The 13,816-nt window shown below is 33.2% G+C and overlaps 1 protein-coding gene and 1 non-coding gene across 5 annotated transcripts in view; both read left to right on the forward strand.

Annotated features, from left to right (window-relative positions):
- Tsc22d2 (TSC22 domain family member 2) overlaps positions 1-13,816 on the forward strand; it is a 48,872-nt gene that overhangs the window by 21,235 nt on the left and 13,821 nt on the right. For 2 of the 4 annotated variants that reach the window (XR_011708364.1, XR_011708365.1), the window contains one exon: positions 5,451-5,609. The exons of the other annotated variants lie outside the window; for them this stretch is intronic. The gene's annotated coding sequence lies outside the window, so the exon portion shown is untranslated. The remainder of the gene's footprint in view (positions 1-5,450; positions 5,610-13,816) is intronic. 4 annotated transcript variants of the gene reach the window in all.
- Positions 10,002-10,108, forward strand: LOC114091573 (U6 spliceosomal RNA). Its single transcript, XR_003582511.1, has one exon. It is a non-coding gene; the product is annotated as a U6 spliceosomal RNA (small nuclear RNA).

The following is a 13,816-nucleotide window of genomic DNA, read 5'->3' on the forward strand; positions in this document are numbered from 1 at the left end:
CAAAGAAATTTAATAGTCTTCATGCCAAGATTCATTATTAGCATTTTATTATATTTGCTTTGCCATCATAATATTTAGAAACCACTTAGTAAGTTGCAGTCTGGGTGTGGTTGCACATACCTGTAATAATTCTAGTGGCCCAGGAAGCCGAAGCAGGAGGATCGCAAGTTCAAAGACAGTCTTAGCAATTTAGCAAGGTAAGCAACTCAGTGAGACCCTGTCTCTAATAAAATACAAAATAGAGCTAAGGATGTTGATCAGTGGTTCAGTCCCTGGTACCCCCACTCCAAAAAAGAGTGAGTTTCAGATATCATAATCATTTGATCTCAAATACTTCAGCATATGTTTCCTAAGATTATTCTCTTACATACCAACAGAATTATTACCAAATTTAGGACACTTGACATTACTATGCAGTTTCTAACAATTGCTCCCAAAATATTCATAATCATTTTTACCTGATCCCAAAGCCAATACAGAACTATAGATTACATTTAATTATAAAGTCCTGTGTAACAGGTATTTCAATTCTGTTGTCTCTTATAGGATTATTTGAAGTGTAAATATTGATCCAAAAAAGACAGTGCTACTGTTCTGGATAAAATACTAGGGGAAAAAATGTATCTGCCTAGCTAGTTCATATTATTTGGGGAATGGAAGACAAGTGAATACTGCCAGAAATCTAGATGGAACAACTAGGATTAGAGAAGTTTTATAAGGAAAGTTCTATTCTCAAATTTGGGGGAGAAATTTCAGAGAAGGAGAGTATGTAGATGTTAAAATGAATGTATCCTTTAGAATAGCAATAGGTATATTCATGTACTTTTATTTCCTGTACATGGTGACTTTCTTGCATATGTATTAAGTTGGTAATTTTAATTATCTTGAATTGGAAAAAGAAGTATAATTAGAAGACATTTTTTACATCATTACTTGGGTTTACAAATTATTAACTATCATTTGTATTCTGTCCTGTCCTCTTAGTTTAATACTGATACTTAGGTGGTTTGTCTGCTGCCAGATTGTTAACCATAGATCTTACGTCTTAAATAATGAGATCTTATCTCACTATTTGAACTGGTATTATATTGGTTCCTTGACATTTCTTCTCTTAGTTTTTCTGTAACTAAGTGAACTGGTACACCCAACACACTGACAATCGACTTCCAGCCCATTATTAAACTTCAGAACTGACAGTGAGAAATTATTCCTTTACTGTTTCCCCATCATTACATGTTTCTGTGTATTTGCTTACCACCATCATTATTTAATAAATATCTCGACCTGAGTCACCCCAATCTACTCTGAGAGGTCATTACAGTTATTTTCAGGGTGAAATTTAGATCAGATGAGAAGGTGGTAAAATTTTTGTTTTCATTAAGATTTGGAGTTTCAAGTAGTTCAGGAGAAAAATGCCTCATTTTCTAGTATAGCTCACATTCTGTAGGTATATGTGTGTGCTCATGCTCCTAGAAATATCCCAAATGACTCAAATGAGGGAGTATCTTAGATTTTTATGATGGGTATAAACCTTTTAAATTAGAAATTAGCTTCTGTGTTTAGGCTTTACTTGACTACTTCTAAAATATTTTTCATATTGGACAGAAATAAATTTAAATGATAATAATTTAGAATGTATACCCAATGCTAAATATCCTCAAGAAAGAGCATTTTTTATGCCAATTTATTTCTTTATTACTTTCAAAGTTTAAAGGTTATTGATTACAAATACTAAAAGATTTGGAAGATTCCTTTATATTTTTCGGTTTTTAATTTGTAATATTTGGGCCAGAAATAATGGTGTCCTCAGTATGTTACAAAATGTGTTCAGGCAGCGTGACTCTCATCTGTTCACAGTTACTAAAGTCCACAGACTGAGGATTTTTTTTTTTTTCCAACATCAGTATCAAGACTAATAGTACAGTTCACAGTGTGTATTTTTTACCTATAGTAAGCTGTTCTCTATGTACACACACAACACACATTTAGGAATACAAATAGAACTTGTCCTGAAAACCAAAAACATCTTTCTGTATGTACAACTAGTAATTAGGAAAAAAAAAAAAAGGTATATTCTCTCTAGTCCTACACACTATTGGAAGTGGAATAAGAAATAAGGAAAAGAGTTGTAACTAATCCTTGTTCTGTTTACAGTGATTGTTAACCCTTGGTCATCACAAAATTTCTATGTTTATTTGCAGCAGATGTTTCTACTTTCCATGTGCCAAGTCCAGGAAATATTGCTAAGTATATATCTAGGATGGTCATAACATACTTTGTCTCAAGAAATTAGATACCACTTCTCAAAAGCATAATGTGTGATATTTCTTAATTTTTTTTTTTTTTTACATTTCTTTTCCTTTATGTTGACTATTACTAATAAGCTCTAAGTTTTTCTGTTAACAAAGTATGCAGGTCCTAAGTGCATATTGAGAAATATGTATATGTTTTGTATGTGTTTCTACTACTTTTGAAAGGACCAGCAGTATAATTCATTTGTCAATAAACATGAACTGTTAATAACAAATAGCTTAGAGCTTAATGAAATTGTATTTTGCATATCTTTCACCAGTAGGTGCATTTGATATGCAGCCTAACACTGTGCGTGTGTGCACACTCCCAGACAGATATAGCTCCGTCAAAGAGCCCCTGCTAGCATACCCAAAGCCCTGGTTTTGATAACCATTACCACAAACACCAAGAAAAGATGCATGTTTTTAGTTTTTTTTTTAGTATAGCTAATAGTTGTCTCTTACATTAGATCTTGGCTCAACCACAGATAACATGAGCTTTACAGTTGTGTGTCTTTTTATACATTTACTTCATGGAGTATAACTTTCTTTCCAGTGTTGTTATTTTATCATGTACATGTGGACTGATTTTTTTAAAATAAGTTCTATCTTTGATATTTCTTCTACAGTGATTTCCCAGTACATAATTTATGGAACAACTATGTTTAATGTATTTGGGGCATACAGAAAATGCCACACTTTCCCCCTTTCTCCACTAAAAAGTAAGCATTTCAGACCTTCAAGAGCAAGCATTTACTATGGTTAGGCTTTTTTTTTTTTAAACCCAAAACAGTGTAGTGAACTTTCTTGAACAGCAGGGTGAAATGTGGCAAAATATTAATAGATTGTGTTAGATAATTTTTAGAATATTTTTAAAGAAATATAGCTTACCAGGGAGCTGGGGATGAAGCTCAATTGGTAGAGTGCTTGCTTTGCATGTACAAGGCCCTTGGTTCGATCCCCAGCACCTCAAAAAGAAAGAAAGAAATGTTGTTTACACTTGAAAGTAAAATTTGATATTCAACTAAGCTAAACACATTCTGGTAGAATGTTTGCCCAACGCGTGTGATGCCTTGGGTTAAATCCCTAGTATGGCACCAATAAAAGGTTGGGGGTAGGGAGGATACTTTTAGGAACTCTTAGCAATTTGATTTTGCATATCACTCACTTTTCAGATAATCACTTGGAAATGGCAAATCATTCATCTTTTTGCCCTCCTGCTTACTATTTTGTCCTATTGATATAGATTTTCCATTTGAAAGAAAGCTAGCTAAGTGATGACAAACATAAGCCTAGTTCTTACTGAACTATAAGAACGTTTAATGGCACATTGTCAGTTAAATGGGATTTTTCTTCCTCAAAAATGGAAAAAGAATGAAAACATTTTAGTTACCCAGTTTCATTTCAGATTTTTAATAAGAATTTTCTTCAATTTGGAATTTAGTGATTAAAACTCTTCAAATATGACCCCTGTACTTGGTAACAACTAATTTTAATAATAAATATTCAGGAAAATTTTGATATAAAAGTTTTGTGTCTTTTTAAATAAGCTCATAAGCCATGTTCGTATAATGCACACACCTTTAATTTTTCTTCTATAAGTTTCATTGTAAAATAACTGAATGCTTTCATTCTGGTGTAATTCTGTCTTCCAAAGGCTTTCCAGGCATTTATGATAACAATGCATGTTTGTTGGCAAGCCCTTTAACAGAGGGTCAAACATTCTGCCCTTTAAATTACCAATTCATCAAAGCCTTGCACACAAGGAAATGACCAGCATTATTGACAGACATTTCAGGAAGAACTGATTTTACTAAATGTGACTGCATACCGGATCTTCTCATGGAATTTGCCCCACAAATAATAAATCATCAAAAATAAACATTTAAAAAAAAAGTTTTTGGTAATATTTTGGTTGAGAGGAAGTAAGAGCTGCATAAAACCTTTCTACAAATATTTGGTAAAATGTTAATGAAATGACCAGAACTTTAAGCTGTTGTATATCCTCATAAATATGGATTTTTGCCTTCACCAGGTGATTTCATTATAAAACTGTGCTTTGAAAAAAGACAAAATGTGTTTGTATGATTTTGTTGAAGTCAAATGTGTTGTGAGATTACATTTGGAAAGATCATATTTGTAAATAACCAAGTTTGACAGAAGAGTTCCCTTGGAAGTTCAGGTCTGCAACAGCATAAACCAGTCCATACATGTGGGTCAAATCTATCTTGAGATAGCTGCGGAATTTACTTTATAATACTCTTGAAGTTTTCTATAACTTTGTACATACTGATCTTCCTCAATAATGGCCTCTTTCTTTCCCCTTTCCCTGTTGCCCCATTATATATCATTTTATTTAGGGGGCTAATTTAGGTAAAATATGCCCACAAATATGGGTTGTCTTTTCCATGAATTACTGGCAACTAAAAGTGTAAATGTGCATTCATATCAAACAGTGTTTTTAATGATATTATTCTTCAGGGATTAAAAAATATGTCCAGTTGAAAACTTTCTGGTGAAAATTTAATATAATTTAGGATGATATTCTTAACAAGGTAGTATTTGTCATTATTAAATCTTTGTATCCCCAATTCTCCATTGCCCGTACTCGGGACCACTACTGAGTAGAATACATTATTATGTCTACTACATAAAGTACTTAAAAATTTATTCATACTAACATGTTGTCTATTTTAATAATTGAGCAGTGAAGACAGATTCAGATTTAAGAATAAAAATCAAATGCTATTGTAAGCATTTAATGATTCACATATATCATAACTGATCCAGCTCTAATTCTAAAATCTCTTCTGTGGATGTGGACCCAAAGTATAACTCAAATGCCATTCTATAGGACCACAAAACTTTCTACATCAGATTATGTGGTATTAAATCATAATTTCTGGATCATGATCTTAAACCTTTAATTGGTTCCATTTCTAGTTGAGTCTTCACTAACAAGTATTCCTGATGGCCTTGAAAGTCCATGTTGAAATTTAAAGTTCAAAGTAACCAAATCAAATATGAAATTACTTTACATTTAAAAATATTAAGTACAAAATATCAGTTGTGTAATCATGGTAAAACATAAAATTTTGCTATAAAAGATTTTTAAAGGCTATTTTATTAAAACACTTATTTACTTAAACTCTTTGCTAGAATTTTTTTTAGAATTCAGCATCGGAGGAGGAATGTGACATAATAATGATCGAAAGCCGAAAGTTTAAAAGTTGTGATGCCCTCACATGGTTGGAGGGTTATTCTAGCTTCTAAGGACTGAATGTTGTCCACAAGAGTGTCTCATCAGGTCATAAATTGGTAAGACTTAATGGATTAGATTTTATGTATTATACCTGATGTTATTGTATTGACATGACTATTTATGAACAAAATGAGCACATTGTATTACTAAGAGTATAGTATTAAATATAAGTTAAAATTTGAAATTTTAAATACTTGGAGTATGTAATCTTTATTATATGAGGCTTAAGGCCATATCTTTGCAGTGGTGTTCAATAAATACATCAGTTTTTAAAAGAAAGTGAAATCCTGAATTACATAAAAATTTTTAAATGTTGCTGTTGGATCTGTTGTAGATGCTTACAGCATAGTGGAGAGCCCAAAATACTTCGAATTATTATTCCAGGAGATATTTGATAAATAATATCATTTTTCTTTTAAAAAGTCCATTTCTTCATAAAATATAGCTTAGATTAATTTTATTAATGCTTTTGGGGATTTTACTTTCTTGATAAAAAGACAATTTTCTTCTAAATGTTTCTAAAATAAACCCAAAATTTTACGTCAAGAACACCTAAGATACCAGTGTCACCTGAAAATGATATATTAGAAGTCAATACACTTTTTTTCGTATACCCTGAAAATTAATTCCTCTCAGAATTGTACTCTGCCTAGAAAAAAAATAAATTATAACTTGTTTTGTGTACATTTTTATTTTGCTTTTGTTTACACAGCTGTATGAGGGGGGTGCTCTTAGAATAATAGAATTTAGCTCAAGATTTAAAATTTTAAACTGAAAATCACCATATTTTGCAAATGAAGAAAAATAATATGGGTTAAATTTTATGTCCAATTATTATATATGTAGAATTAATATTACTAAAATGTGGTTACCATAAAAAATTATTTGAAGTTCTTTATTTTCCAAAAAACCAAAAAGTTCCCACCATTATGTATATTTATAATGAACCAGTAAAAAAATAGGGGTGGGGCGCAAAAGGCCTGCACAGCTAAACAGGCAGTATGTATTTCAAACTTTATCCTTAACCAGAGATGGGTTTTCTTCCTTATATGCACTCATACCCATTCTATCTTTTGAATAATATTCTAAATTATTTCTGATATAGTATTCCATAGCTTCATGTTTATCATATTCTGTAAACTAAAGTTTCTTAAATTAGTATTTGGATCAATTGAAGTCTGGAAGGAAATACAACAAACCAATAAGTTGTTTCTTATACTTTTCTGTTTTCTTTATTTTCTATAACAAATCTACATAAATGATTATAAGGAGAATAATTTCTCTAGGATATCCATATTTAATAGGGCTTCAGGATTGGAAACTCTGGAATATGGGGCAGCATTTTTCATATGTTTAGGTTTCTGTGAAGGGTTCAGAGCATTTGTCAGATTTTCAAAACAGTTAATATTGCTAGGGAATATTTTGTGCCTAAAAGGACAAGCCTGATTAGGCACTCACATAAGTGGTATATGAGAGAAATTTTCAACAATTATAATGATTCTTAGTGATATTTATCCAAGACTAGCTTATTTTAAGTAACCATAAGAATGATGGGACAGATCAGAGCCTAGCTGCTTCTGGCTTAGGAATTTCATAGTTTCAGTCCCTGTGCTCAAGTGTTGATTGGATTTCTCCACAAAGGAGTTTCGGTTTTGCTACTGAGTGGTTATTATGTGTCAGGCACTGTGCTAAGTATTTTTGGCACATTTTCTCATTTAACTTTTAGATACTATCAATATCTTCAGTTTAACAGAAAAGGAAATCAAAAGCTTAGATAGGTTAAGTAACTTGCTCAAGTCACGTGGCCATTGAGTGGGAGCTAGGATTCGGGTCTGACTTTCTGACTGGAGCATAGACTCTCAGAGTGCTTATATGCAGAGTGACCCTGGCTTACTTGAAGTGATAAGACAAAGGATTTTATATTTTATGAAGGTGTGAATAAATTTGATTTACCTTGAACTTAAATAGCAATGAGTCATCCTCTACTAAAATGTCATCTTTTAGAGTGTTGGCCAAAAATACATGTTGTAAGTTGCTTACTATTCAGAATCATTTTGTGCATTAGAAAATATGTTCAGAATTAATGTTTATGGTTATAAGCACAAATGTGTACTAGATATATACATATTTTTAAGGTCTAGTACTTACTAGAATAGTACTATAGTATTAAGTATTATATTAATATTATATATTAATGTTATTAGTATTAAGTGTAACCATTAAGGAACTCACCCCTTAATATTCAGAATTTTTAAATAGCAAACGCTAGATGGCATTTTAAAAAACTTCCTTGAGCTGCCAATGTTCCATGTAGAAGTTGAAAATATTATTAGATATAAAACTCCCTACTGAATTCTTCATGAGAATTTCTCATTTGTCCTTAGTTTTGAATAATTATATTGAGAAACCTCTTTTATGCCTATTTTAAGAATTTGAGGGGGGAAAAGAAAGAATCACTATTGATACATGAGGTTTTCTTACGAGAATCTTTGTACATACCCTTTGGGTTGTTTAATTTTTCTCTCATATGAGCTCCAAACCTTATAACCTGTTACCTATATTTAAGTATTTGTAATAAGGTTCCTGTGTGTTCAAATAGGGTTTAAAGTTAAATCTACAGTAATAATACTGCTTAAAATAAGTACAAGTGAAAACCATAAGAATTTGTTTGCTTTTCAGTTAAATTGAATTTGTTTGCTGATAAGTAGAAACTCAATTTTTTCAGTGCCATGATTAAGAATACACAAATAATTTCATAAGTCCCATCAGAATATGAAAATCATAGTTTTATTCTTCTTGATAATGCATTTGTATCCTAACTTCTTTAGTAGTAATATATCTGACTTTTCAAGATTAAAACTATGGAAAGTTTGGACAATAAGACCAAGTTTTCAACACAGTTACTATCTCAGCATTTGTATCCTCCTTTCCTGACTTTGTGAACATATATAATGTTCATAGTTGGAGTTGTGGTTGATAAGTAGCTTTTCAATAGTTTTAAAAATGCTTAATTAAAAACTAAAGTTAATACTGATAGGTGAATGGTTTGTAATTTGGACTGATGTGTGATACTTTGACATCTGTGATACTGTCCCTTCATATTTTTCTTCTTGCACCTTGTTGGTAGTTTCTACTCAGACTCCTTGGCAGGCTTTTTTTCTGTTTGTCCTTCTAAATAGTTTTGGAGTCCTCAGGATGCTGTCCATACCCTCTTCTAGCATTGTTCCTTATTCCAAGAGCACATTAGTGCCGGTGTTTATCTTCATGCTGTAGGCAGATGTGTGCTCTAGGCACTCACACCTGTTCCCTGCAGCCTAGGGCTCTCCTTGAATTTTCATTTCCCTGATCTCCCACAGCTCTCTGAACAAAGTGCTGCCAGTCTGCCAGTCTGATGAGTGTCTCTTCATCCTGTCCTATTTCCCATCCCCCTGTTCTTTCTACTTGGAACAATTTTTTAAATGTTCTTTTTTTCTCCACGCAGCTATGACACTTTCTCTATTAAACATTTTTTCCTGACTCTAGATATTATTTGTTCCCCAAACATCCTCTAAAATCTTGCCCTATCTTAGCATTTGCCATATCTATAATTTGTATGTCTTCTGTATGTAAAATGTAAGCTCTAACCCTAGGGTTATATTTAGTTGATATTATAACTGCAGTGTCTGGTAAATATTTAAATATATTAAAATCCCTCTGAATGTAGCATCCCATAATTCAGTATCTGTAAAGAATATCAGAAATTAAATACAATTAGAAGCAAGAAACAAATGTAGAAATTGATCACCTATTCTAAGTCAGTTCATGATGTTTAAATTTTGGCCACTGTAATTTACCACTACAAATTATATAGGTAACATATTAAGTGTTTACCATGAGCCAGACACTAATGCATTATCTCACTGAGTCCCATTACCTAGTCTTGTTTTTATCTCCTGAGAGGCCGAATAGCTTGCCTGAAGTCAGTATCTTTAAAGTGATGGAGTTGAGATTCAAGCCTAGATGTGACTCCAGATAAAAAGCCCTTTTATTCATTACCACCTCTCACAGCTTACCTTGAGTCTAGAATTATACATTTGTGTTGGAAGGGAATTTAGTGGCCCACTTGGATCATGTCAACAGTGTACCTTGCAACTTGTCATCTTTGAACACCACGTTTACCTTGGTCTCATGGTCATTTTTTAAAAAAATCAGTTTCATGTTTAAACCTTTTATAAACTCTTCCTGTACGACAGAGAAGTTTAAAATGTGAAGCAGAAAACTCAGATGATTGCCATCATTTGAAGTACATTAAAGAATGTTAGCTGCACTACAAATTCTGTGGAAGGGTTGAAATGGTACATTGTCTAGTTACTTCTGTGTTTTTAGAGCTGCCCTAATAAGTAATATGGATTCCAATTATTGGCCATGTAAGTCAACAATAAAAGTTATTTTTCAAAAATAGATGAGGAGTGCTCGCTTCGGCAGCACATTTACAAAAATTGGAACAATACAGAGAAGATTAGCATGGCCCCTGCGCAAAGATAATAGGCGCATTAGTGAAGCATTCCATATTAAAAACAAAAATGGATAAAGAGAGCTGGGTGCAGTGGTGCATGCCTGTAACCTCGGGGGCCTGGGAGGCTGAGGCAGGAAGATCATGAGTTCAAAGCCAGCTTCAGCAACAGTGAGGCACCAAGCAACTGTCTCTAAATAAAATGCAAGATTCTAATGAGAACAAGGCTCAGTGGTTAAGTGTCCCTGAGCTCAATCCCCGGTAACCCTCCCCATCCCCCCCCCCAAATAAGGAGACATTGTTTAATATCTTAGTGATCATGAGGATATCTTCTTCACTTCTTAATTATTGTAATGATGTAATGTCCTCATGGGAGGTCTTTATTTGTGCCCCTATCCACCAAATAAAAAGTGAAGTATATCAGAATTTCTTCAGACTCCTATCTAGTACACCGAGAACTTCTACTTTTTTGCTGAAACACGTGCCAATTTGAATTATCTTCTTTATTAGACTAAACCTGCAAGCCTTTTTGGCCTTTGGTTCCTTTCACTTTCTCCTTTTAGATTGAGATTGGTCCACTCAGAGAACTCATAGATAGATTTACAGATGACTCTTCTCTAAATCAGTGATTCTTATGTGAAAAAGTCTTTGTCACTGTTTTTATCCAGAACATCAGTAGAATTTTTTTTAAACTCCACTTTATTTTCCATGAAGTTTTCCACTACTTTTACTGTGTTCCAATGGTAACTCTTCTGTCAGTTTCTAATAGTTTAAATCACTGTTAATTTCTTAGATCATTGTCCTGCCATCATAAGCCCAACATAACATCAGATCATGTCAAACTTACTAGATGCAACTAGGTAATAAAATATTATTACCTGTATTAAATATAAAATATTTCCAAATATTATGTCATATTCAATATTTTTCTTATGAGTTGATATTGAGTAATATATTTGATATTAACTCATATCAAACATGTAACTCATGCACAGTGTTATAATGTAGACCCTTGAGTCTTTAAGCTTTAATTCAAGAGAGAACATCTGATAAAAACAACAAAAATGTGGAAGACTCAGAGAGGTGATGCCTATTGGCAAGAAAGGAAGAGGGCCAAGAGAGCAAATGAGGCATACCATTTCAGATGACAGTCTCCATCTGGCCTCTAAATTGATTTTAACAAACTCCAGGTCATGATAAAAATTAAGACTTAATCATAAAAGATTTTACACAGACATATGCACATCATTGTAAAATTCAGTCATGTCTAAACTGTATAGTTGTTATTCCTATAAGAAATCAAGGACATGGATCTAAATTGAAATGAGAAAAGGTTGTTAGCTGTTAAAAACTTTTTGTCACTGATAGTATATTTATTACAGTTCTTATTGAGTGAAAAACTATTATAGTAGTCCTATTTTATACTTTATCGTTTACACCATAATCCCTTTTTGACATAGGTAATTGTAAAGCAGTGATTGACAAGGACAGGAAGTGGTTTAAAAGCAAAACAATGCTTTATCCCACAGTTTTTTATTTGCTTTCAGTTGGAATTTGTTGAAATTTCACATGAAAGTATTACCTGGGATATTTTAGTTACACAATTTTTTGGAAACTTTTATGTTGAATTAAATTAATCCAGATATGTTTCAGCAACCTATGAAAAAATTTCCCCAAGTAAGTTAAGAATATTTTATTCTAAACAATGCAACTTTGAGACTCTAAAGAGGATCAGTAAGAGCTTTATTAATGTTCAGTCCACATGAATTTTGTGTTTACTAAGCCATGTTATTAATTTAAATCTCAGGTTGAACAAATTTTATTAGCATGCATTCTGTGACTGTATTAAGTCTTTAACATTAGACTAATTGAGTACAAAATATCAAGTAAATTTATTACAGCATAACTTGGATTGTTTAAATCTTTTGGTGAGACATAACTATAAAACCTTTTTCTCAGTACTGATTGATTTGTATTTATACCTTGCTGCCTCGGGAGCTTGACTTTTATTTAACTTATAATTTAAGATACACTGGGGAAGTAGCCCTTATAAAGTGTCAGAGCTCAAATTGATACAAACAATAGAAGAAACCAGTTGAGGTTTGTTTCCCATGGTAACGGCCTCACTAGTCCTTAACAGCAGTCCTTCAGGTATATAAAACTGTGACCCCATTGTATATATAGAAACTTGTTAGGATCACCCCACTAGTGAGTGGGTAGAGTTTGGATTTTAAAGCAGCTTGTCTTCTTTCAAAGCCTGTGCTTTGAAATACTTCTTGGAGAATTCAGCTTTTTTACTTAGGCAACTTCTGAGAGGTTTTACCTCCCAGAATGTGTGACCCCAGCATGAAATAGAGAACAAAGGGGACTTCAACCAAGTGGTAGTAAGCTGATGACCTAGATAGCTTTATGCTTTTCAAGGCATACATTCACCACCAAGGCATACATTCACCATTCTCTCTTTATGTTTTTTGGAGGTGATTCTTTGCTGAGAGCTCTAAGTTGGTAAGATTTTCTTTTAAACATTCCAAATGCAAAACATTCATGGATTTATTAAAAGTAAAGGTCAGATTTTTCCCCAATACAGTATTCTCATTGTATTAAGGAGCAATGACCATGCTTGATGCTGTGCCTTAGTCTAAACGAGAATCAAGCAACTGTCTCTTTAAAAACCTCTTGTTACTGTCTTATTCTGGGTTTAACTGTTTTGAAACAAATCCCTTGACAACCTTCATTTTATTTATTGCCATCCCTGGACAGTGAGGACAGATTAGAAAGGAATATAAAATAGCAAAGAAAAAATAAATTAACTTTGGAACCAAAAATGGGCTTTGGTTATTAATCCTAATGGCTAGTCTAATATAATTTTACTTTCTCATATATATTGTCCATAGAATTCGAGGGGTTTTTTTTTTGGGGGGGGGGGGGTACCAGGGATTGAACCCACAGGCTACTGAGCCACATCCACAGCCCTTTTTTTTTTTTTTAGTTGTTAATGGACTTTTATTTTATTCATTTATTTATATGTGGTGCTGAGAATCAAACCCAGTGCCTCACACATGTGAGACAAGCACTCTACCACTGAGCTACAATCACAGCCCCTCCACAGCCCTTTTAAATTTGAGACAAGGTCTTTCTGAGTTGCTCAGGGCCTTGCTAAATTGCTAAGGCTGGTTCTGATCCTCCTGCCCCAGCCTCCTGAGCTGCTGGGATTGCAGGCATGAGGCACCACACCTGGCTAGACTTTTTCTTTAAAGCTATTTTAAATGCCATCCCTGTACCTTCAAGAAATAGGCATAAAGGAAATTGTTAGCTAAAAAATGACCAGAAGCTATTGATATGCTCTTCATTGGTATTTGGATTTTGGTATACAGTGGAATAGTCTTATATTCACTTCATTCAAGTGTCATTATATAAATGTAATTGAGAGTATTTCTTTGGAAATGGCTGCTTAGTTGAAAAATGCTACGACTATGTAGAATGCTTAAGAAAGAGGAGGCAAATACGAGATATTAGATCATTAGCTTTCCAAAGAAGGGCAGTTTCTTCCTAACCCCGTGTTTTCCATATTTCTTCTTCACATGTTGGTTTTTTCCAGTGGCCCTACTTATCTTCTCCTATGGTTTTAGCCACCTGCCAAATCTAGTCTTTTAGGTTGAGGACAAGTGCTAGATACCTGTTTCTTATAGCTTCTTTAGGTAGTCCTCCACCTGGATCTCCATTTCAGATGGAACATAAACGTCGTGTTCTTATCGGTAAGATTCCCAGGTT

This window comes from Marmota flaviventris, chromosome 8 (assembly GCF_047511675.1).
Source record: "Marmota flaviventris isolate mMarFla1 chromosome 8, mMarFla1.hap1, whole genome shotgun sequence".
Lineage (NCBI taxonomy): Eukaryota > Metazoa > Chordata > Mammalia > Rodentia > Sciuridae > Marmota > Marmota flaviventris.